Raw genomic sequence first — 26756 nt, forward strand, 5'->3', positions numbered from 1 at the left:
ACACTTCTCTTTTTTAGGCCCCAGTCTCCTCATCTGTGAAATTAAATGAAGGAACTAAATGACTTCTATGGTCTGTTCTAGTCTATGTCCTATGACTCACTAACTAGATTGAACTCCAAGAAGGCAGAGGTCAAGCTTCATCTGCAGTTTGTTACTTCTCCAGCATCTCATGGTAACATTGCCTAATGTAGATGCTAGCAAATACCCTCATTTGTAGCCCTTGATCTCTAGGCTAGGGACAATATGAGGACAGGAGATTCAATATATATGACCTTGTGGAGCCAGTGCAATGGCACAAGATCTAAACATTACCTGGATGGTTGGTGTACTCACACAGTGAAATGGGCATTGGATTTGGAGGCAGAGAAGGTGGGTTCAGGTCCTAGCTCTGTCACTTATTAGACATGTGGCCTTGGATCTCTGTCTCTCAATTTCTTCATATGGAAAAACAGGAGTTTGGAGTAGCTGGCCTCTAAGTTGCCTTTCAACTCCAAGTTTATAATCTTATAATCCCATAAAGTTTTTTAAATAAATTAATGGAATCTAGATCTACAAAGGGCCTTAGAAGAGACAGAATCCAATTCTCTTGTTTTACAGAAGATAAAACCATAGCCACGTGTGAGTTGACTTTATTGGGACCGAGTTTCCTTATTTACAAAACAAGGTATTCATACTGGATGATCCCTAAGTATCTCACCTCCACTTCTCAAATTTTATGAGGTTCAGAGAAAGATAAGTGACTAGTCCTAGGTGATATAGATGTTTAGTGGGAGAGGGGTGAATAGAACCCAGGTGTCCTGATTTCTTATGTAACACTTTCTGCTATTTGAGGACTGCCCATCTTTATCCTCTATCCTCAAAATAGTGACCCTGTCAGGAATGTAATTTTTGTTAAACAAAGAGAAATGGGACTGACCTAGGGTTCTCTTCCAGATGATAGCATTGGAACCTAAAGCAACATGGGAGCTTCTGAATATAATGGACCAGTACCAGTTCTCCAACACTAAGGAAATAACAGGATTACAGATTTGTACATGAAGAGGAAAGTAGATATTATAATGTCAACACCTTTTATTTTATACATGAAGAAAAGGAGACCTGGAGAGGGAGACTAGCCCAGCATCACACTGCTATTATGTAGCCTGATTAGGCAGAGCCACAACTAGAAATATGCAGGGTCCCTGGGGAGGAGGGCAGTCATATCTCAATGTGGTACATACCAGCACAGTCCTGGGACACAAAGCAAGGGAATGGGGCTCAGCACAGGCAAGATACTATATATACCTCCTTCCCCAGAAAGAGTACAGATCCCTTAGGTGCTGGCACCCTAGAGCTAAGCCCTGTTTGAGCAATGCTTTGTAGCCAGGATGTAAATTCAGGTCCTTGGATCCTCATATCAGGAACCCACTCTGCCAGGCAGGGCTCATAGACAGAGGACTACATGTCCACAGCAAAAGCCTACATAAAGCAGAGCTCAAAGGAAATCAGGCAGAAAAGCAAGAGCGACGGCTTTGGCCTCCAGGAAACACAGATTACATTCATTTAGTTGGAAATATATTCCTTCATAGCAACTCCTGCACCTTTAGGGAACAAGCTGCATTTCCCCCCTTTAGATAAATGCTAAATAATTAATGTGCTCATACAAGCCACCACACTGCTTTTTATGCAATCCAAATAAGCTAGTTCATTGCCATTTCTAAACAAGATAGATAGGTGAACACACAACACCAGCACCGACCCAGACACAATGCATTAGTCCCAAATAAAAGAGAACCAAAATATTACCTAAAGGTTCTAGAAGAGGAACACATGCGTGTGGAAATGACATGGTTTTTGCTAGGTATGGCATGGGCACGTTCCCTTAGCCATGCTTGCTGCTTCTAAAGTTAAAGCAAAACAGCCAAGAAGCTGGTCTTGCCAGGCTAGCAAAAGGCCCCAATCCTGCTTCCCAAGAGAGACAAAGGTGAACAAATTAGTAGTGTCTTCCTTCGGATGGTTGGGATCTGCATTGCTGAACAAGATGAAGCAGCATGGAGGCAGGACCGTTGCCTAAGGACCTGTTCTTTTTCCAGGTTAAAGGGCTCTTTTGTTTGGGACTTAAGGGAACCTTTTTTACCAATCAGTTTAAAGAAAAAAAGTCATTTCACCTGCAAGGCTTCTACTAGGCAGAACCCCAAAATGGGATGATTCTTGTTGAATGAGCTGGCTTTGGAGGATCACGTGCCAACACCATGACTTCCCCTCCTAGCAATTCCTTTCTTCCCACTTCCTTCCTTCCTTCTACTTCCTCCATGAAGACACAAGGCTCTGCCTGCAAATGCCGTAAGCAGAGAACCGCCCTCCCCCTCCAGATTCCCATGGAAACAGGAAGGAGCAGCAGAGACAAACACCCTTCGATCCTTTGGATGATCTGCTATACTTCCCTGATGTGGGCACCCCCTCTCTGAAAGCCAATAACCACTCCTTCTATAGCTTAGCTGACAGTTTGGGGAGTTGCCTCGGCCCCCAGGAAAACAACAAAAAGCCTCTCCTGGTGGCTGGTCTGCTGATAATGAGCCCCTCTGAAGCTGATCCTTAGATGAAAGGCACACACTTTCCACCATCTCTCAGTCTGCCCTTAGGAGATACTATCAGAGCTTGGGCTCTACTGCCAGAGCCTTTAGGAAGCCAGGGTCATCTCCATGACAGGAGGAGACAACAATGAGACTTGGCTCAAATGCATATGTATCTTTGTGGACATATATATAAAACACATATCTAGACCTATATCGACACACATTATTATAAAGTCATAGATCTGTCAGCACTTGTGTACTTACATACATCTTGGTGAATCTGGTCAATTATCAGGTTAGGTATACATACACACATGCAAACATGCATAAACATGTATGTGTATATGCACAGAGGCATACATATGCATGTACATATGTTTACATTTCAGGCATTACATTCAGTCTCTCTAGGTCTGTCATTTTTTTTCCAGCCCTGGGTGTGCTTATTTTCACATCTGATACGAAACAATAGGAAATCTTCCCCCTCTCCAAATGTGTCTAAAATGGGCATATGCCATTTGGAAGGGTTCCAAACTTATAGCCAGGAAAGACTTTCATCCTGGGGAACAGGTGTCTCAGTTGACACAGGAAAAGACAAAGACCCAAAGGAGTATATTGGAAAGATCAGGAGACTGAGTCACAGACTCTGCCTTTGATGGGACCTCAACTACCCTTCAGATATCTGAAGAAGGATCCTCTGCAAAGCATCCCCAACAAGTAGTCATCTGGCCCTTAAGCCTAAAAATATCCCCTGAGGCAAATCCTCTACCAGGGATAGCTCTGATGTTTAGGAAGCTTCCTCTTGACATTATGCCTGTTTGTTCTTTGCATTTGGTCCATCATTCCTGGTTTGGTCTCCTGAAGACAAATAGGGTAAGTCTTGACCCTTGTTCTAATGATAGCCCTTCAAAGGCTTGAAGCTAGCTATCATACCTCCCCCAATAGAGTTTCCCCTTCTCTAAGACAAAGATCCCTAGATTGCCCTTCTTTGGATTAAATATCCTTCCTGAATGGGGGTGCCCAAAATGAGCACAGTTCTTTCAGTTAGAGTCTGCCCAGGGCAGAGTATAAAGAAACTATCACCTTCTTACTTATTTTTCCAGCTGCCAGAGTGAGAAACTTCTGGTCTAGCGCTGGTTTATATATCTTCATGCAAGATGCTTTCTATCTCTGGGCCTTGGTATCCATCCAGAAGAATAAGATGTTTGGACTAGCTGATCTCAAAGTTTCTTTCTGACCCTGAATTTTTCTTGAATTCTATAATTAATAAGTCATCTATATCACCATCACCAACTACAGAAATTCATTAAATCTAAACTGGTTGCTGAGGTTCCAATTTCTAATTTTCAAAAAATTTTATCTTTATTTTACTTCAATAACAAATTTATACATATGTTTTCCAAAGTTACATGATCCAAACTGTCTCCCTCCTTTATTGAGAAGCTATTCAACTGGGTTATAAATGTATTATCATTCAAAGCATATTATTTAATTTTTGTAAGAGAATAATCTTATAAAACCAGAATGGGGTTCAGATTTCTAAGGGACAATGGAATAAACAGATTAGCACTGCCATTTCTCCTCTAGTTCAATGAAAAAAAAGCCAGTCAGCTTTACCTGCATTCCATGAGGTCATATGCTGGATGGATAGCTGTCTTGAGACACACACACACACACACACACACACACACACACACACACACACACACACAGAAAGACACAGATATCCCTCTGAAAACTTCCCTTTCATTGAATTCCTTGCCTTTGGGGCTGGGGTAGGTTGGTGACAGTGAGATAATGATTGTGATACCTACAGTATTTGTGTTGTAAGTAATTCTGCATCCTCCAAGTACTCAGCCCAGTGTTAAGTATGTCAAATACAGATACTCAGTGGGGAAAGAATTAGCAGCTCAACCAAATCTACTGTCTCACTTTACTCAAAATGAATTTAAAGGAGCCAGAGAGGTAAAGTGAGCCACGTAGCCAAGAACTCACAGTGAGATGCTCAGCTTGAGAAAAAATGTGAGATAAGAAAGCAAGAAGATAATAAGGCGAGCGAGCATGGTTATATAACTGGAGGGGAAGGAGCAATACTGCTCAGGGCCTGAGGGTGGCAGGATGTAACCAATTAGACTGGAGCTGGTACGGAAAACAGAAAGAAGAAGGGGGAAAATGGAGCCCAGGGTTTTGTGGCAGAGACAGACAACATTTCACAAACCCAGCATCCGAAGAACACTTCAGGATGCTGAATGACAGCGGAAGCCTCATCACAGATGTGACTGAAAGCTAACTGCTCCAAATGGTAAGAACTCTGCTCCTCGTCTGGGCCATAGCACAATTAATTAGTAAACTTCAATCTCAAGCAGTTAACCATATCACTCCTGGGAAAGTCCCCTGAAGGGTGGGTAGAGCCAGAGGCATGGGAAGGAGCCTGGCTATGAGAAAAAAGGAGAAATTGTTCCATCAATTCAGAAATTACTCTACTATCTCATGGGCAACAAACTGACTTTTCCTTCCAATGAGAATTTCTTCTTCCTCCCAATTTGACAGGGAGGATTGTCTTTTGAAGAAACAATGGTACTTGGCTGGTTGTTCCAGGAGATACATGTTTTATCAGTAGCCAGGAATAAGTGGGGCCCAAATGATAACTGTTACAAATGAAATGGAAAATCATTTATGGAAAGGAAATAAGTATTCATGTAGTGTCTACTATGTGCCAAGCACTATGCTAAGCCCTTTGAAAATATTATCTCATTTGATTCTCACATCAACCCCAAGGGACAGATGCTAACATTATCCTTACTTTACAGTTGAAGAAACTGAGACAAATAGAGAGTCAGTGATTTACCTAGGGACATAGAGTTAGTGAATATTTGAGGCAGGATTTGAACTCAAGTCTTCCTAACTCCAAGTCTTGCCCTCCATCCACTGTGTCAGCTAACGGCCTAATTTATTAAGCACTATGTGCTAAGCCCTGCTTAATACAATTAAAAAGGCAGCACAAGCCCTACTCTCAAGAAGCTTATGTTTTAATTGTGAGAGATAATACATAAGAGAGAAATCAGCTGACAGGCAGAAAGGCCCAGTCGTTCTTAGGGTCTAGAGACAAGGAGAATGGCAAAGCCCAGGAAGCCTTAGGGTGCAATAATCGATTAGTTGGCAGCCTCAGAGGGTGAAGCAGCAGGGAACATGACTCAGAATTTCACCAGTTTACTAGAAGGATTATTGGAGTTCATGCTTGCCTACAAGCCAATGCCTTCTTGTATCTTGTTGATACAAGAAGTATCAACAGCCATGTCCTGAACCAACAATTGTTGCAAAGGGGAGTCGGCTTGAGGTTCCAAGTGTAAGAGATCTCTTGGTTACCTCCAACGTGGTTTGGAAGGCATAGAAGGGGCGGAGAATGGACAGCATCTGGGCAGAGTGTTAGCATTCAACACCTAGGAGTGACTGGGAAATGGGGAAGAGATCCTTGTGGCCTGTTCCTGCTGGGTTTCCAAGTTCCTCTTGGGATCTGGACAGTTAAGAATGGACTAAGGGCCCTTGTGAGGATCACCAGGGTCCCTGTAACTAGACTCTCTGGTCACCTGTTGAGATCTGGGTAACTAGAGGTGGGGTGGGACAGGGGAGGGCAAAGTCCCCCAAGTTTCCCAGGGTACCTGCTGCTGCTAGCAAACTCCATTCTAAACACTCAGCAATGACAAGAAAGCAAATGCTGAAAAAGTGAGCATTTAAAGGTGCTCAGTATCCAGTCACTCATTGCTTCTCAACAGTCTTATACTGGCACTCAAAGGGAGAACTGAGTGTGTAGGACAGGCTGGGTGGGTGCATATTGGCTTTTATAATTGCCAAATCACCCTTCCCAGGAAAACCAGAGATTAAGGTAACATGATTTCTCAATTCAATAATGTCATTTCCCTCATATAACAGACTTCAGACTCAAAAGTAGGGTAGAGCATATAGCTCCAACCTCATTATCCATCATTTACGGAGCGCTGTATATAGCCTGGAGGGAGAACCTCCAGATTTATATGATACAGAAAAGACAGAGTAATTTGGTAAAAGCAACAGATCCTGGATGAATCCAGCAATCCCCACTCACCCTTTCCTCCTACTCCTCTCTCTTTCTTCCCCTCTCCCTCGCCTTGTATTTTTTTCTGGAGAGAAAAGGAAGGAGAGGGGCAGGGCACAAGGGAAATGTTCAGAAGCAATTAAGACAGCCCTGTCATCTCCATTAGCCTTGATGAGAAACATACCTATGCAACCAACTAGGTTGCATAGGATAGATGGAATTACAGGCCACAGTGCTGAGTCTGGAAGGTGCTGCTTACAGCAGGCCAGAGATAATACCTAGCTGACATGAGTAATCACTTAAAATCAGAAGTATGTTTTGGCCTTCCAGAAGCAGTGTGGTGCCAGTGGCCCAAGATCTCTATCTAGCTCCCACAGAGTGGTGAAGCTCTGCTCAGAACAAGAATACACTTTGTGCTGTTCATCCCAGCTATGATTTCTTCCCAGATGAAGCTTATTTGTCTGTGTCAGATTGCTTACAATTGGGCAAGCAGGCAAGGGAAAACAAACCCTCTTTGGAGCAATGGGCTGCTCTGAAGAGTTGAGGTGAGCCGCTCCTTTGAAATTTGCTTAATTCTGCCTAACCAGTACAAAGAATGCTGATCAACACGACTTTGCCATTTACCATCTGGGTGACCTAAGACTGACTACTTTTTTCTAAGACAAGGGGTTTGAACTTGATGATCTCTAAGGTCCCTTCCATCTCTACATTTACAATCCTACAATCTAAATTTGCAAATATCGAAATTTACAGTAATTACAAATGAGCTCCTTTAGCCAAGACTATTCTCAGTCCCCTCCTTACTTCCAGTTCCTCTTCCTCCTTTCTATATGTGGGACAGAAATCTTTGTGTTCTCTCTTGGGGCAGCAGGGCTTATGAGGCAGTAACTTATTCAGAACTCTTCTCTTTCCACAGTCTCATTCACTCCTATGGCTCCATAATTAACATCTTTCTAAAGATGACTCCCAAATCAATGTCTCCAGTTCTCACCTGTCTTATGAGTCAACATTCCACCTGTGCCCTCTTTCCTCTGTTGCTCCTATCACCATCCTAGTGTGGCCACTCCATCTTTCAAGTCTTGCTTCTGCTCTCTCCTTCTTACAATTAAACCTTCATACCATGAACAGAATAATGTTCCTTAATCAGATCTTGTGATTTCACTTTTCTGCTAAAATAATCTTTGAGTGGCCAGCAGTGCCTCCAGAGAATATACTGAGTAATGATAATTAGCAGTACTATATTATTCTTGTCAAGAAGATGGAGAAATATAGATTAGATGGTAGTACAATCAGATGTTTTTCAACAAAACTGGTTGAGTGACCAAACTTGGAGCTATTGTGAATGGTTCAGTGTCAATGTGGCAGAAGGTCTCCAGGGAGGACCCTATGGATCTATATTATGTTATTTTAGCATTTATATTAATGATTTTCATCACTGCTGACCTGCCCAGGTAGAGGGAGTTCCCTTACCTGGGAGCTCCCAACACTAGTGAAATCATATCCTTATCCATGACATAGATAAAAAACATAGATGGCATGCTCATCAGATTGGCAGATACCAAACTACTGGGAGGAACAACTACCACAGTAGATGATAGAGTTAGGATCCAAAAAGAATATTACAAACTAAAATACTGGCGCTGAATTTAAGATGAAATTCAATAGGCATAAAGATAAAGTCTTAAACTTGGGTACAAAAAATAAATTTCTTGAGCTTAAGTTTGGGAGATAATTATTCTGAAATTGATCCAGGGGTTTTAGTCAACTATAGCTTCAAAACTTAATGCCATTTTGGACTACATTAGGAACACAGCTCTGGGAAAGAGGAAGCTTAAAGATCCACTCAACTTTGACCTTATCAGGCCTCACCAGGACTACCAAGTAAAATACTCAATCTTCTATATGATAGTTTAAGGACATTAAAAAGCTGGAGAATGTCCAGAGGTAGGCAATCAGCATCACAAAGAACCTTGATTCCATGAAAAATGGTGGGGGAATTGTGGGGGGTACAGAGGGGAATGGGATGATCATCTTTTGAAGGGTTATTTTCTGTACTACTCCAGAGGGCAGAAGAGAAATAAATGGGAGAAGTTGCAACAGGAAAAATTTAGATTATGTCAGTAAAAACTTCCTCATCACTCAGTTTTCCCAAAGTAGAGGACATTACCCCAGCAAGGTAGTAGGTTTGCCTTTCTGGGGGGTCTTCAAGAAGAAGTTGGATGACAGACTTATTGTAGATGTTATGGTGGGATTCCTTCATGGATATTGTAAAGTACTCTATGGCCACTGAGATCCCTTTCAACTCTCAAATTCTGTATAATTTTGTAATGTTCCAATTCCTCTTCCAGGTGCTCATGGGCCTCCCCAACCCTTGAAATTTCCTCACTTTTTCAAAGTTAGCATATCATATATCACATACCTAGAACTTGGTTATATATTGAAGAAACCAACGCCATCCACTGCACCCCAAGTCATCACCAGTTGTCTTGATTTTTGTCTTGCCACTGGACTTTGATGACTCTGGAAGAGAGTGTGAGGGTAATGAGTTTGTGCAACTGTCTCGCTTAAATCTAATTTACTCATGAGTCAAAAGGCATCATCAATAGTGATGTCATTTTGGTCCTCTTCCAGTATGAAGAACACTAACCAATCAATCTCTCCATGAATGTTATACATCACAAAGGAAAAAGGACATATATGTACAAAATATTTCTAGCAGATCTTTTTAAAATTATTTTTTATTCAATTTTATTTTGATGATTTAGAATAATTTTCCATGGTTACAAGACACATGCTCCTTCCCTCCCCTCCACCCACCCCCTCCCATATATGACGCACAATTCCACTGGGTTTAACATGTGTCATCAATCAAAACCCATTTCCTTATTATTATTTGCACTAGGGTGATCTTTTAGAGTCCCCACATTCCCAGTCATAGCCCCACTGACCCATGTTATCAAATGGTTGTTTTTCTTCTATGTTTCTTATCCCACAGTTCTTCCTCTGGATGTAGATAGCGTTCTTTCTCATATGTCCCTCAAAATAGTTCTGGATCATTGTATTGCTACTAAGTAGAGAAGTCCATTACATTTGAATTTACTGATCAGTCTGTGTACAATGTTCTTCTGGTTCTGCTCCTCTCACTCTGCATCAATTCTTGGAGGTCATTCCAGTTCCCATTGAATTCCTCCAGTTTATTATTCCTTTGAGCATAATAACATTACATCACCATCATATACCACAATTTGTTCAGCCATTCCCCAATTGAAGGGCATCCCCTCATTTTCAATTTTTTTTTGCCACCACAAACTGTGCGGCTATGAATATTCCTGTACAAATATGTTTCCTTATTATCTCTTTGGGGTACAAGCCCAGCAGTGCTATGGCTGGATCAAAGGGCAGACAGTCTTTTAGTGCCCTTTGGGCATAGTTCCAAATTGCCTTCCAGAATGGCTGGATCAGTTCACAACTCTACCAGCAATGCATTAATGTCCCAATTTTGCCACATACCCTCCAATATTCATTACTTTCCTTTGCTGTCATGTTAGCCAATCTTCTAGCAGATCTTTTTGTGGTAGTAAAGAATAGAAATCAAGTTGATACTCATTAATTGGGGAATGGTTGAACATCTCTTGACACCATACAGGTGTGGAAATTGGATCACACAAGTAAGATCACTATCTACCTCAGTTTGACATTGAGATACCTTCCATTATTGGGACCTGGTCCAAACTTTGGTTTGGTTCACTGTATTTTTGCAGACAACCAGATGGCACTTCCATCTTTGCATCCCCACATGAATACAGATGTTCCAGTTCACAGACCCCAGGCTATTTTCAAATGCCTAATCACAAAACTCTCTTTGTTTCCTAATAAGAATTACTTCTTTCAGAAAACTCAGTTTGGAATAAAATAACAAAATTTCCAGACTAATATTCTGCCCTACCTCCCACCTGTAACTCAGCCTTTAGGGAACTCCACAGCCCATTGTTGGATGGGAAGAGGGAGCTTTCTCTCATAACTAGCACTTTTTTGATGCTCATTTCTCATATATAGAAAGTAATCATTTCCCCTAAAGTGCCACATTGAAAGGACATTTGTTAGGCATTGTCCTGAAAGGTATAGGTGGGTGGGTTAGAATTCATGATAATGAAGATGGTATAGAGTTAAATTCTGATTTCTTTCATGTTTCTGCTCAGACACCACTTTCCTGAAGGAGGAGGAATGCCCAAATGCATTACTGGGGTTGGGTGGGATTTGTTCTGTTAAAACTCCCAAACATTCCTGAGGCTTCAACATCACTACTCTCTGAGCACCAACTGCTCCCCACCTGCTGCCATAAGGTAGACCAACACCTGTACCCTGCTTGCACTGGGATTCCTTCTATTGTTGTCCACACAGTCCAAAAGTTTGTCTGGTCTACTCTGTCTCTGAGGACCAACAGGTGACATACTGACCCTATCCCTCTGGGAATCATCCCCTTTTGCTTGCTTTTGAATGATGAATCTTTTCATCCAAATCCTCTTGGAAGGCCGTGTTTGCAGGACCCTCTATACAAAGGTTCTTGAGCTGAGAGGCTAAGTGTCATGGGCAAGACTGTACTTGAGAGCTGGGCCCCAAAAATGAGGGGCTTGGGAGGGCTCTGGTCACTTCCACCATCCAGAATGGAGTGATGTAAGCCATCTCCTTTCACCGATCCCCAAATTACAGTAATCAACTTTGGACCTACTTGACTAGCAATGGCAAAATATTGGCACGTGCCCAGCTGGTAAAGGGGGAGCTCCTCTGTTCCGCTTCTTCCCAGTGTCCAAGGACATTTTTGGCATGCCCTGCCCCTCTTTCCAGCTACCCAAATAAGCACTTCCTCCCTCCACTCCCTGGGGTAATGCAGGAGGCTCACAGGCAGCTTAAAATTACAGTTTGGGCACGCGAACTTGTAAACCTTTGTCAATCCTGTACTAGACCACGTGAGGAGAAGACAAAGACCAGTCCAGAGGAGTGGAAGCTTAAATACAAGTCACTGTTATCATCAGCAGTATATATGCTGAGGAGCTGCTTAGGAGTGAAAACTTTGGGCCAACTGTCATCTCTTCACATAGGTCTACAGCTACTGTTTAGATCAGTCTCTGGCACTATCCTGTGGTCTTTCCATTTCACCTTGACTTCTGGATACCAGTATGTTTTTCTTCAGTGCCCAGTGCAGTTATTATTTTTGCCTCTGATAAGTGAGGAAGGATATAGGAAATTCCATCTACCTAAGCTCTCCAAATTCTGCAAAGGTGTTCAAAAGTGTAGTCTTTGGTGATGGTTTATAGAAGGCTTTCCAACTCATCCTGCTCAGCACATTGTTTTTCTATGAAATAACCACACTTCCTCATTAGCATAGGGATGTTTGCTGACCCTCACGTGGGTTCCTGCTTCTCTGTCAATTCATATCTTACTTTTTCTATGTCATATCTATTGATTAATGCCCCAAGCCAAGTGTGACAGGAAAAGTTAATGAGGAATTTTTCTATACATCAACCTACTAGCAAGAGCTAAAGTTAAGGGCTTGGAAAGGACAAGGTTGAGAGAAGCAGTAGGAGACAAGTTTGAGGAGAGGAGAGAAAAGATGGGAAAAAATAAACAGAGACAGAGATTCTCATGGAACTTCTAGGACATACCCAGAGCCATCAATGAGCAGAGACATGACTGTTGAAATTGGGTTCACCTTCCTGACCACCAGAAGGTACAAGTCCTAACAAGCTATCTCCAAGAAGCATATAAAGAGAAGAGTCTTGAGAGTGGCAGTTATTCTCCAGACCAAATATCCTGTTTATCACAGTCATCTAAAGAAATAATTCCCATTGAGAAGGGCTAAACTATTCCTACCAACTACCACTAACAGGACAGAGAATTGTATAATTAGAAAAATTTGAACTCCATTATACAGAATAAACTAACCCTGATGAAATAGCAAGGGCTAGATGGGCCAGAGAGAGGAAGGCCAGTATGTGCTAGGAAGTTCACTTTTTCACCATCATCTCCTTTCAGATCTTTTTTTTTTAATATATTTTATTTGATCATTTCCAAGCATTATTCGTTAAAGATCATTTTCTTTTCCTCCTCCCCACCCCCCATAGCCGACGCGTAAGTCCACTGGGCATTAGATGTTTTCTTGATTTGAACCCATTGCTTTGTTGATAGTATTTGCACTAGAGTGTTCATTTAGAGTCTGTCCTCTGTCATGTCCCCTCAACCTCTGTATTCAGGCAGTTGCTTTTCCTCGGTGTTTCCACTCCCATAGTTTATCCTTTGCTTATGAATCGTGTTTTTTTCTCCTGGATCCCTGTAAGTTGTTCAGGGACATTACACAGCCACTAATGGAGAAGTCCATTACGTTCAATTATACCACAGTGTATTAGTCTCTGTGTACAATGTTCTCCTGGTTCTGCTCCTCTCGCTCTGCATCACTTCCTGGAGGTTGTTCCAGTCTCCATGGAACTTCTCCACTTTATTATTCCTTTTAGCACAATAGTACTCCATCACCAACATATACCACAGTTTGTTCAGCCATTCCCCAATTGATGGGCATCCCCTCGTTTTCCAGTTTTGGGCCACCACAAAGAGCGCAGCTATGAATATTTTTGTACAAGTCTTTTTGTCCATTATCTCTTTGGGGTACAGACCCAGCAGTGCTATGGCTGGGTCAAAGGGTAGATATTCTTTTGTCGCCCTTTGGGCATAGTTCCAAATTGCCCTCCAGAATGGTTGGATCAATTCACAACTCCACCAGCAATGAATTAATGTCCCTACTTTGCCACATCCCCTCCAGCATTCATTACTTTCCTTTGCTGTAATGTTAGCCAATCTGCTAGGAGTGAGGTGATACCTCAGAGTTGTTTTGATTTGCATCTCTCTGATTATAAGAGATGTAGAGCACTTCTTCATGTGCTTGTTAATAGTTTTGATTTCTTTATCTGAGAACTGCCTATCCATGTCCCTTGCCCATTTATCAATTGGAGAATGGCTTGATTTTTTGTACAATTGATTTAGCTCTTTATAAATATGAGTAATTAAACCTTTGTCAGAGGTTTCTATGAAGATTTTTTCCCAATTTGTTGTTTCCCTTCTGATTTTAGTTATATTGGTTTTGTTTGTACAAAAGCTTTTTAGTTTGATGTAGTCAAAATTATTTATTTTACATTTTGTGATTCTTTCTATATCTTGCTTGGTTTTAAAGCCTTTCCCCTCCCAAAGGTCTGACATGTATACTATTCTGTGTTTACCCAATTTACTTATGGTTTCCTTCTTTATGTTTAAGTCACTCACCCATTTTGAATTTATCTTGGTGTAGGGTGTGAGGTGTTGATCTATTCCTAGTCTTTCCCACACTGTCTTCCAATTTTCCCAGCAGTTTTTATCGAATAGTGGATTTTTGTCCCAAAAGCTGGGATCTTTGGGTTTATCGTATACTGTCTTGCTGAGGTCACTCCCCCAGTCTATTCCACTGATCTTCCTTTCTGTTTCTTAGCCAGTACCAAATTGTTTTGATGACTGCTGCTTTGTAATATAGTTTTAGGTCAGGGACTGCAAGGCCCCCATCGTATGTGTTTTTTTTCATTATTTCCCTGGATATCCTTGATCTTTTGTTCTTCCAAATGAACTTTGTTATGGTTTTTTCTAAATCAGTGAAGAAGTATTTTGGTAGTTCAATGGGTATGGCACTAAATAGATAAATAAGTTTGGGTAGGATGGTCATTTTTATTATATTGGCTCATCCTATCCATGAGCAGTTAATGTTTTTCCATTTGTTCAGGTCTAGTTTTAGTTGTGTGGCGAGTGTTTTGTAGTTGTGTTCATATAGTTCCTGTGTTTGTCTTGGGAGATAGATTCCTAGGTATTTTATTTTGTCTGAGGTGATTTTGAATGGGATTTCTCTTTCTAGTTCTTGCTGCTGAGTTGTGTTGGAGATATATAGAAAAGCTGATGACTTATGTGGGTTTATTTTGTATCCTGCAACTTTGCTAAAGTTGTTGATTATTTCAATTAGCTTTTTGGTTGAATCTCTAGGATTCTTTAAGTAGACCATCATGTCATCCGCAAAGAGTGATAACTTGGTCTCCTCCTTGCCTATTTTGTTGCCTTCAATTTCTTTATCTTCTCTAATTGCTACTGTTAGTGTTTCTAGTACAATGTCAAATAGTAGGGGTGATAATGGGCATCCTTGTTTCACTCCTGATCTTATTGGGAATGCATCTAGTTTATCCCCATTGCAGATGATATTAGCTGTTGGTTTTAGATATATACTGTTTATTATTTTTAGGAATGACCCTTCTATTCCTATGCTTTCTAGTGTTTTTAATAGGAATGGGTGTTGTATTTTATCAAAGGCTTTTTCTGCATCTATTGAGATAATCATGTGGTTCTTGCTAGTTTGCTTGTTGATGTGGTCAATTATGTGGATGGTTTTCCTAATGTTGAACCAGCCCTGCATCCCTGGTATGAATCCTACTTGATCATGGTGAATGATCCTGCTGATCACTTGCTGGAGTCTTTTTGCTAGTATCCTATTTAAGATTTTTGCATCTATATTCATTAGGGAGATTGGCCTATAGTTTTCTTTCTCTGTTTTTGACCTGCCTGGTTTTGGAATCAGTACCATGTTTGTGTCGTAAAAGGAGTTTGGTAGAACTCCCTCTTTGCTTATTATGTCAAATAGTTTGTATAGTATTGGGGTTAACTGTTCTCTGAATGTTTGATAGAATTCACAGGTGAATCCATCAGGCCCTGGGGATTTTTTCTTAGGAAGTTCTTTGATGGCTTGATGGATTTCAATTTCTGATATGGGATTATTTAAGAATTCTATTTCCTCTTCTGTTAGTCTAGGCAGTTTGTATTTTTGTATATATTCATCCATTTCTCCTAAATTGGTGTATTTGTTGCCATATAATTGGGCAAAGTAATTTCTAATGATTGCCTTAATTTCCTCCTCATTGGAGGTGCTGTCCCCCTTTTCATCTTTAATGCTGTGAATTTGCTTTTCTTCCTTCCTTTTTTTAATTAGATTGACCAGTACTTTGTCTATTTTGTTTGTTTTTTCAAAGTACCAGCTTCTTGTCTTATTTATTAAATCAATAGTTCTATCACTTTCAATTTTATTAATTTCTCCCTTAATTTTTAGGATTTCTAATTTGGTTTTCTGCTGGGGGTTTTTAATTTGATCGCTTTCGAGTTTTTTCAATTGCATTTCCAATTGATTGATCTCTGCTCTCCCTTGTTTGTTAATATAAGCTTTCAGGGATATGAATTTGCCTCTGATTACCGCTTTGGCTGCATCCCAAAAGGTTTGAAAGGATGTTTCGCCATTGTCATTTTCCTTGATGAAATTATTAATTGTTTCTATGATTTCTTCTTTAACTAAACGGTTTTGGAGTATCATATTGTTTAATTTCCAATTGGTTTTAGATTTGGTTTTCCATGTACCATTACTAATCATTATTTTTATTGCCTTGTGATCTGAGAAGGCTGCATTCATTATTTCTGCTTTTTTGCATTTGTGTGCTATGTTTCTGTGACCTAATGTATGGTCAATTTTTGTGAATGTGCCATGTGGTGCTGAGAAGAAGGTGTATTCCTTTTTATCCCTATTTATTTTTCTCCATATGTCTATTAATTCTAATTTTTCTAAGATTTCATTCACTTCTTTTACCTCTTTCTTATGTATTTTTTGATTTGATTTATCTAAATTTGATAATGGTTGGTTTAAGTCTCCCACTAGTATGGTTTTATTGTCTATTTCTTCCTTCAATTCGCCTAGTTTCTCCATTAGAAATTTGGGTGCTATATTATTTGGTGCATACATGTTGATTAATGATATTTCCTCGTTGTCTAGAGTCCCTTTTAACAAAATATAATTACCTTCCCTATCCCTTTTGATCAGGTCTATTTTTGCATTGGCTTTATCAGATATCATGATTACCACTCCTGCCTTCTTTCTATCAGTTGAGGCCCAGAAGGTCTTACTCCATCCTTTAATTCTGACCTTGTGGGTGTCAACCCGCCTCATGTGTGTTTCTTGAAGACAACATATGGTAGGGTTTTGGATTCTAATCCATTCTGCTATTCGTCTACGTTTTATGGGTGAGTTCATCCCATTCACGTTCAAAGTTATGATTGTCATTTGTGGATTCCCTGGCATTTTGATTGCCTTCCCTAATTCTAACCTTTTCTTCTTCGGCTCTACCTTTTAGTCCAGTGATTTACTTTGAATCAGTGCCCCTTGTCCCCTCCCTTGATGTTTCCCTTTTTAGTCCCTCCCTTTTTCTTCCCTCCCCCTCCCCCCTCTCTTTCCCTCCCTTTTTGTTCTCCCTCTCCCCTTCCCCCCCTTGGTTTTCCCTTCTCCTTACCCTTGTTGTGTAAGATAGAATTCAAGATCCCAATGGATCTGGATGTTTTTCCCTCTCAGAGTTGATTTCCCTGAGATTGAGGTTTAAGTAACCCCCCCCTCTCTTCCTCTCCTTCTTATAGGAGTTTTCTTCCCCTCCCCTTCCCATGTGAATCTTTGTGTGAGAACCATTATTCTATTTGGTCTTTCTTTACCCCCTATTTATACATTACATTTTCCCCATATGTTAGTATACATAGATTGATATAAATGTAGTCCTTATAGAAGAGAGTTTGAGTAAAAGAAGAAGATAACATTTTTCCCCTTTCCTTAATATTTACCTTTTCAGGTATTCCTTGCTCTTTGATTTTCGGTATCAAACTTTCCACAGAGCTCTGGTCTTTTCTTTGCAAAAAGGTGGAAGTCTTCTATTTTGTTGAATGCCCATACTTTCCCTTGGAAGTATATAGTCAGTTTTGCTGGGTAGCTGATTCTTGGTTGGAGACCCAGCTCTCTTGCCTTTCTGAAGATCATGTTCCATGCCTTACGATCATTCAGAGTAGAACTTGCAAGGTCTTGTGTGACCCTGATTGGTATTCCTTTATATCTAAATTGTCTTTTTCTGGCTTCCTGTAGGATTTTTTCTTTAGTTTGATAGCTTTGGAATTTGGCAATTACATTCCTGGGAGTTGTCTTTTGGGGGTTTAGTGTAGAAGGTGTTCTGTGAGCTCTGTCAGTGGCTGTATTGCCCCCTTGTTCTAGAATCTCTGGGCAATTTTCTTTGATTATATCTTGTATCACCATGTCCAGTTTGGTGTTTATTTCTGGCTTTTCTGGGAGTCCAATTATTCTTAAATTATCCCTTCTCCCCCTATTTTCCAGATCTATCACCTTGTCGGTGAGATATTTTATGTTCTCTTCTAATTTCTTGGTGTTTTGGCTTTGCTTTATTAGTTCTTGCTTTAAAGCCTGGTTTTCTTTTACAGTTTGGTCAAACTGGTTTTGTAGATGCATGAATTTCTTTTGCATTATTTCCCACTTTTCCTCCCAGAGGGCTTCCATCTTTTTGGTCATTTCTGATTCAAATTCTTCATGGGTTTATGGAGAGTTTCTATTTCCTTTGGAGGATTTTGGAGAATTTTCTTGTATATCTTCTTCTATCTGCTCTGTATTTTGTATTTTGGCTCCATAGAATGTGTCCAAAGTCGCCCCTTTCTTCTTATTTTTCTTGGTATTTTGGGGCTTCTGTGCTTCTGTGGAGTTTGTCATCTCTGAATGTGGAGGATTAGCTTTTCTTATCTCTGTCTGGTGATCAGAGGCTTTAGTCCTGGGCAGATGGTTCTATGAGCTTTCCCTGGGTTAAACTGAATGTGCCTCACTGGAACTGGAATGGAAGGGTCGGACCACGAGGCCACACTCTCCCCCCGGCTCGCTTTCCGGAAGTTGCCTTCAGAATCGCTGGCCGTGAGGCTGTTTCGTCGGCCTTCAGGGGGGATGGGCTGCAGCTTTCCCAAGCTCCGAGGGCAAGGACTTTCACTGAGACTTGGATAGCAGGATCCAGCCCGTGAGGCTGTCTTGCCTGCCCTGAGGGTTCTGCTCTCTGAGCCCTGCCGGGCTGCGGCTTCCGGGAGCCTTGGACTCTGCGCTCCTACCCCTGAGGTCCGAGTGATCTCGGGTTCTGGCTTTTGAGGGGAGCCGTACCTTTTGAACCGGGTCCAGGTCCAGGAGGAGGGTTCCCAGGGTCTGTGCTGTTGATCGTTTTGAATTTCGGCGCCTTAGGAGCTTATCGTTTGAGATCGGTTGGGAAGGGTTTTCCGGAGATCTGAGCTTTAGCTTTCTCTAAGCCACCATCTTAACTGGAAGTTCCTCCTTTCAGATCTTGGTGGTGACAGTCTACAACCCTGGGCACAGAAGCAGCTCCAGAGACCCTAGAAATCAACTTGGGAAGCAACCTCTGTGGAGAAGCAGAATGGCCACAGTTTGGGCAGTAGCTTGAGTCATAGCTACTGATGATCCAGAAAAGAGTGTTCTTATTTCCAAAATCCTGGACACTGGGAAATGGGTCGTCAGAAATCAGAAAGTTTTCTCAGTAGAATTGGCATTGGCATCTGCTTTGTTTCTAAGGACCCTAAGAACCACAGGATGTTTATATCTGAACTGTAGCTGTGACTGTGCCCATCCCCCCCCCGGCCCCTAATAATGTCTTCTCCTTGAGAAATTCAGATTCTTCAGAGTCAGGACAGTCTTACTTTTCTTTCTGTGACCCCAGTGCCCCAGTGCTTAGCACATAATTTTCTACCTTCAACTCATTTAATAAATGCTTTTTTTCGTTCCTTTCTTCTAATATTCATTCATTCCCTAAAGGCTAGCACTCTCTGGCTCTCTCTCAACTTTCAATCACTTTGATGATGAAGGAGGTGCCCACAACAGATCTGGAAGATGACAAGTTATATAGAAACCTCCTTGACTTGGGTCATCCAGTGTCCTGAGAACTATGGCTGAGGCTCACTATAAATCAATTTGCATTTGGGGAACAGCTCTTCTTTTATGTAAAATGATAACCTTTGCTGTTAAATTCCTATATTGAAGAATTTCTCATTAACTCTTCCCATTTCACTCTTTGTTTTGACCAATTCCCAATCAACATAAGACACTAAAAAGTAAGATACAGCTTGAGAGGGAAGTAGGAACCCAATGAGGGCCAGAAAACATCCCTGTGCTAAGGAGGAAACATGACACTAATTAAAGAGTAGAGCAAGAATGTACTGGGCAGGATAAGCTGGAAAGCCCTTCATAAATTATCACCAAGATTTGTATTTTGGAACACCTTTGCAGGAAATTAGAGAGCTTAGGTAGATGGCATTTCCTACATTCTTCCTCATTCTTCAGGACTGAACATATTAAAAGACTTACTGGCCTCCATAAATAAAACAGAAAGAACATAGGATGGCTCCAGGGACAAAGGATCCCCTGCTGATCTACACAGTAGCTACAGGCTATATATACAGATGTCAATTGACTCAAAGGTTCTGCCCCTTAGCAGTCTCTCAGCATACTCACTGGTGAGGATGACAGTGACTCACGCTTGAGCTTCCACTCCCCTGGACTGGTCCCTGTCCCTTCTGCACATGTCTAGACAACACCAATTCACATCTGAAGCTCTACTCCAATAGACTGGTCCATCACCATGTATGCTCCTTTTGTATATGGCCCAGCAGATCCAAGGCTGGTCAGGGTAATCTGATAAATGGTGAAGGGAGATGGCATGGGCCACCTTTCAGTTTCTGGGGTGGTAAAGGTGACCAGATGCCCTCTAATCTCCTTCCTTTTGGAGCAGGGTTCTCACCCAATGATACTCAGACAGCCTCAAAACCCAGATCTAGAGCCTTTCTGCAGATTTCTATTGCCTTGGAAGAGGATTTTGTCAGTGCTTAGACTTTGAACAAGTTTGAGCTGAAGCCTCCTCTGGGGATCTCCATTAATAATTTGGATCAGCTAGTTTACTCAGAAATCAGGTTTGCTCCTAGGTTATTTGAAGATTTACTCCTGTGGTTTAGTTTCAAGCTGAGCCTGAGTAAGGTGCTCCAGGGCCTGCATAGTTAACCTGGTCTACCAGTGATACACAGCATGCTACCTAGAGTTGCCTGTGAAGAGTGCTCCATGTACCCAACTCTTTTAAAAAATTAATTAATTTAGAATATTTTTCCATGGTTACATGATTCATATTCTTTCCCTCCCCTCCTTCTTCCCCACCTCCCCGGGAGGCGATAAGCAATTCCACTGGGTTTTACATGTATATCTGTTCAAAACCTATTTCCATATTATTAATATTTGCAATAGAGTGATTATTTAAAGTCAAAATCCCCAATCATACCCATCTAACTTCAATATTAATAATGTTCTTCTTCTGTGTTTCTACTCCCACAGTTCTTTCTCTGGATGTGGATAGTGTTCTTTCTCTTAAGTGTCTCAGAACTGTGCTATATGATTGCATTGCTATTAGTAGAAAAGTCTATTACATTTGATTGTTCCAGAGTGTATCAGTCTCTGCATACAATGTTCTCCTGGTTCTGCTCCTTTCACTCTGCATCAATTCCTGGAGGTTGTTCCAGTCTCCATGGAATTCCTCCAGTTCATTATTCCTTTTAGCTCAATAGTATTCCATCACCAAAATATACCACAATTTGTTCAGCCATTCCCCAATCAAGGGACACCCCCTCACTTTCCAATGTTTTGTCACCACAAAGAGTGCAGCTATAAATATTTTTGTCATGTGCCCAACACTTGAAGCCCAGAAAATGTCATCCCTTTAAAGGTTCACAGTGTCTCATTCCATACTTATACTAGTGGGTCCCCTATGCATCTACTGGTCATCCTGAGTGATTTAACAGTGACTCCTACACCAGGGTCTGGACCACAAGCCTGCTTAAATATAAGATTTCTGCTTTACTTTCCTTCTAGAGTTAAACAGATGAAGCCCTGGGGCCTGCTTTGCCACTTACTCCCCTTTCTCTTTCTTCCCACTCTCCCCAAAGGAGGAGCAACACTGGGCCCCCGCTAGTCAGGGTGTCTTAAAGAGGTGCCATTTTCTCTGTCACAGAAAGGAGCTTCTAGCACAGCAGAGCACCAGCAGACAAGCGCCAACAATTCAATACCCACTCCCTGGGAAGTGATAATAGTGGGTAGAGGTGAGAGAGTGGGGGACAGGATAAAAACTTAGGTAGATGATCTAGTACATGACCCCCAGAACTCATTACAATTTCTGGAAGAATACAAGAAAGTCCTTGTTTGATTAAAAAGGAAAGCTTTCTTGCCCACCCCACCAAAGATGGGAAAATTTACTTTAAAGATAGAGTGGAAGTCAAAGGCTTGGTGAGGACAATGATCTAGAGGTAAGAGTTAGTATAAGCAAATTTAAATATATTCCATTTCAATTATATATTCTCTCCCTTTTGTTTCAGTTGTTTCTCCAAAAAGCCTCTTTCTTTTGGCATGTTTGTACAATAAAATACTATGTAGGAAAATGCAATTTCTTGAATTAATCCTGTTTGAGGTTATAAAGTACATAAAAATAAAAATTAGAATCAACTATTTTATCCAAAAAAGAAATCAAGGGCTTTTTTTACAATGCATATTATATTTTTAAAAAGCTTCATCCTTTGCTATGGTGTCATAACCCAGAGAATACATGCACTTTTAGCCAATTGTGTCCATTATATATATGGGCAGGGTGGCAATTACTAAGGCAGAAATGGAAAGGAGGGTGGAGGCCAGGCTTGTTTGAAGCCTGGTCACTGACAAGTCCTCAAATCAGGACTGCAGGCCTTCACCCTCTGTAAGCATTCTAGGACTCTGTGTCCCCATGAAGCCTGAGGCCCTAAGGATGGCATGCACATTTTATAATGAGAGCTATGAGCTAATAAGATCCCCTGGATGAAATATGGACCTTTATCTGATATGCTTCTCAGTTACTAATTTGGATAAGGATCCTTCCTCCCAACCTTTGCCAATCCCTTGGTCATGTCAGGCACCATTTTTGAGCATTATTCCCTTATTCAGGAGAATATAGCATCAATGGAGATATATCACAGTCCAAGAACTATTTCCTGAAGGAATTCTCCTAGGCATGTCTTCCAGGGAGAATGTGAAAGATGGCCCTTGTCCACAGTTTTTTTGGCAGGTTCATAGAATGGGCATAGATGGCTTCCCAAAAGTATTCATGAAGAGGGCTCCAATTGGTCATCCATCCAAACCATTCCCTTAGAACATCTTGGGTCTCATCACTGCTTCACAAAAGTAACCCCTAAAGGCCAGGCTTTTTGGTTGGCCAACTGGTAGGCAAAGATGGTTCTACTGAAGAACCAGTGAAGAGGACTCATTCAGACTCCCTTTGCGACAGCTTAGTGCTCATCACAACTTTGGAAAGAAGACAATGATACACAAGCAACTGGAAGCTGTCATTCTAGTGAAGCAGAGATGCCCTGGAATGCTAGGCTTCGAGGGAAAGAGAGCTAGATCTACCTTTATCCTTGGGACACTTACTGCAAGAAGACAAAGTTATTGCTATATTGCCCATCTACATACAGATCTTTCAAAAGGCTGCCCATTATTCAGATCATAAGGTACAGTGATCAAAAGCCTCAGAATCTGGGTATGTTTATTGAATGATGATATGAATGAATCATTTATTAAATACTTTTTATGGGTAAAATACAGGGGAAATCCTAGGGATAGAAAGAGAAAAAAGGAAGACTGTCCTGGCTCCTAATGATCTTAAATTCTCATTGGGCAGAAAACATTTAGGGGGAGTTTTAGCTGCAATTCATATGGAGAGTTCCTGTAGTCCTTAGGGGGTACAGAAGGAAAACAGATATTAATAAATATTTCTTGATGTCATTTCTACTGATAAAATCATATCCCTTTCTCAAGTTGAACCATTTGATATAATCTAAGTCTTTGGTGGTAAGAAATTTCTTAGACATCCCATGCTTACTTCCATCCATGAATACTTCCATGCTTACTACATCTTCAAAAAAGGAGGCCCAGAACCACAGGCTATTGGCAACTATTCTTTTAGGGAACCAGAGCTATCTCTGAATGCCAGGTTTCAAAAGGAGAGCCTCAGTCACTGGCATCCTTGGGATGCTTCCTGAAAAAAAGTCAAGGATATCTCTGTATTACTCATCATCCCACAGATCTGTCATAGGGTTACCTTTTAATCTGATTATTAAATAAAGTTACTGAAAGGGCTTAGAGATTGTGGGTGTCTTTACTGAATGATTGATTGAAGGAATGAATGATTTATTAAAGCTATGGGCAAAGCTCTATGCCAACCACTGGGGATACAGATAGAACAGTAAGACTGTCCTTGCTCTCAAGGATCTTAAATTCTAATAGAAGAGACAATATTAAGGAGCAGTTTTAGGGGCAAGTCAAATAAAGAGATCCTATGGTTCTTAGGGCACAGAAGCAAATCAGAGGGTAGTAATTCTTTACTGTCATTTCTACTAATAAAATATGAGTTTCTGAGGTAGAACCATTTGACAGGAACAAAGATACTGGTGGGGAGAGGTAGAGAAAATGGAGAAGAGAAAGAAGGAGGATAGGAGAAAGGAGGAAAAAGAGGGAGGGATGGAGAGAGGGAGAGGGAGAGGGAGAGGGAAAGGGGGAAAGAGAGAGGGAGAGAGAGAGGGAAAGGGAGAGGGAGAGGGAGAGGGGGAGAGAGAGAAGTCAACCAAAAATCTCATTACCAGCACCACAAGGACCAACACCAAAAAAAAGGCCAGGCTGGGCAGGGTGGACTCAGAAGGCATGAGGAAAGTGAATGTTCAGCAAAACAGGGCATTCCACTGGAAACAGAAATTCTCCAAGCTTGACACAGATTCCCTTGGGTGTAGTGGAGCTAGGAGAAAGGACTGGGGAGGTGGGCAATTCCTGGGCAGCTGACCAAACTGAGCTCAGTTTTATTTTGGAAAACCCAAGGACCTATCACACTTTCTGGAAGAGCAGAAGGAGAAAGACTGGTATGGTGAAAATGGAAAGCTCTCTCATTCCTTCCCTGCCAAGGACTGAAGAATTCCTGTAAAAGATGAAGTGGAGGTCAGAGGCTTTGGAATTAAAATAATTCTTTAGATAATAGTCATCAAAGGCAAAGACTGGTAAAATATATTCAAATTGAAATTGAATTTCCTTTCCCTATTGTGATGAACTGCTTGCAAAATGACCTAACATGAAGAAAAATAGAATTTTAAAGAATCTTCCTTTTTGAGATTAATTTTAAAAAGAAAAAAAATCAACTTTTTCATTCCTAGAGAAAGAAAGGGTGAATATTTTCAAACGTCTTATCCTTGGATATCATGGGTCAATATTGCCATAGAGTTTGAAGGTGGAAGGCCTACAGGTAAGGGGAATCAAGTCATACTTCCTCAGGGAGATCTCTAGAGAAGGCTACAATGCAAACTTGATTTTATCCTCAACACTGACAATTTCACAAGTCAGGGCTGCAGGTCTCCACTTTCCCCAAATCCCAGAAAACCTGTTGTTCCCACTCTTCCTGGTCTATAAGGGATCTCTGTTTCCTAATTTATAGGGGTTTAGGCCAAGAAGCCAGATTCATTGCCTGAAGGCTTTCTCCTACAAGAGATTGGATGAGTGATCAAGAGTAATATGGATCCTGAAAGTCAGACTTCTTGCCTGAACAACTAGTGGGTATGGATGGCACTCCAGAAAAGCCCAAGAAAATGGCTCCATAAGACTCCCTCTCAATGGGTAAGCTTGGATTTCATAAAAGCTTCCAAAGAGGATACCACAAGAGCTTTGGGTGCTATAACAAATGGACAACAATGATTTCCTCAAAGTGTCTGTGAAGATGGCTTTCAAAAAGTAGCCCCAGATCCACAAACTGTCAGATAATATCCTTTTCACGAGGCACAACTGTTTATAAATGTCATATTTGCACAAGAACTGAGCCTCAACTACACTCATTCCTGTGACACTAGATGACGCAAGTCAAATATGTTCCTGTATCCTTCTTCACCCACATAGCTGTCACAGGGCCCCTTTGAATCAGGTATATTAATAAAGTGATTGAAATGGTGAGAAAATTAAAAGTGTATCCTTATTGGTGGAGGTGAAAGATTGAGGTGTAAGTAACTTAAGTAACTGGCAATGTTTTGGACCACAATGAAGTGAGAGTTTGTTCAAAGGGAGGAGTTAGCTCAGACTTCTTCAAAATCCACAATCTACCTCCGGCATTCATGTAATCATTACTGAAATTATGATTTGATTCCACTTGCCCACCTGGTCACACAAGGGAGATTAATGTCTCTATCAGGATTTCATGGTGCTTAATTCTTTTATTATCCACCAGGTTCAAATCCTTGTTTGGTCCCCTGTATCTTTGAGCACAATCACGGAGCACTGCCATCTAATCTCTAGGGGAAAAGAGGTATCAAGTAAGGTTTTAAAAAGACCCCGGTTTATTCCCAAATGTTCAATCTCAAAATCTCTCTATGACCTATGCTTTGAGTAGAATTTTTTCCATTAGAAAAAGTGATCTAATAAGACAATCAAAGGATGAGAACTATCCCCTTCCACTCAACTGCAACCAAATTTCTAAGGACTCCTTTGGGCCTGGGAACATTGGTGAGACAGGATTTGCCATCATAACCAGCACTTTATGGTCCTCTCATAAAGATTAATGCTCATTTCTCAGATTAAAAAGGTAATTATTATACCTACAACCCCAATCCCCAAGCCCCCAAGTTTCTAGCACTGTCTAGCCACAGAAGGCAGGGTTCTGGTAGATGATTAGGTACAGCTTACTGAATGGTGAGGAAGGTGCAGAATCTTTCCTTGAATTCCTTCTGAGTTCCATTGATGTACTACCTTTATTAAACAGGAGGAAAGTCTAGGTACTCCTGTAGGGAAGTGCCTTCTCCCTTAAGATTGCTTCCCACACTATAATGACATCTGTAGAGAAACATCAGGGGTATGCAAGATAGTAATAGGTGGTCTTCTTACCTCCCAGACCTCCTTTATTATGGGGGTACCCTAAAAGCAGATATGCACTCCACAACAGTTAAGACAGGGACTGGTACATGGGGGAGTATCTAGTCCTTGCTAAAAGATTCAGTGATTGTAAAATATGGTACCTCAAAGTCAAGGATGATTTCAACATATATTTATGGCAAGATATGGGAAAGGAAGGGAAGAAAGTCTGGACAAGGTGTTTTCAGGCTTCTTTTTGCCTTAATGAATCAAT

At 41.1% G+C, this 26756-nt stretch overlaps 1 protein-coding gene and 1 long non-coding RNA gene across 9 annotated transcripts in view; one reads left to right on the forward strand and one right to left on the reverse strand.

Annotated features, from left to right (window-relative positions):
* The window catches only part of LOC100617194 (transcriptional repressor protein YY1-like), a 179059-nt gene that overhangs the window by 124390 nt on the left and 27913 nt on the right, over nt 1-26756 (reverse strand). For all 8 annotated transcript variants that reach the window (XM_056808918.1, XM_056808919.1, XM_056808915.1 and 5 more), the window contains exon 2: nt 9047-9147. The gene's annotated coding sequence lies outside the window, so the exon portion shown is untranslated. The remainder of the gene's footprint in view (nt 1-9046; nt 9148-26756) is intronic.
* On the forward strand, nt 4598-25596 carry LOC130456104 (uncharacterized). Its single transcript, XR_008914439.1, has 2 exons — nt 4598-4857; nt 25083-25596. It is a non-coding gene; the product is annotated as an uncharacterized LOC130456104 (long non-coding RNA).

The sequence above is a fragment of the Monodelphis domestica genome, chromosome X, assembly GCF_027887165.1.
Source record: "Monodelphis domestica isolate mMonDom1 chromosome X, mMonDom1.pri, whole genome shotgun sequence".
Lineage (NCBI taxonomy): Eukaryota > Metazoa > Chordata > Mammalia > Didelphimorphia > Didelphidae > Monodelphis > Monodelphis domestica.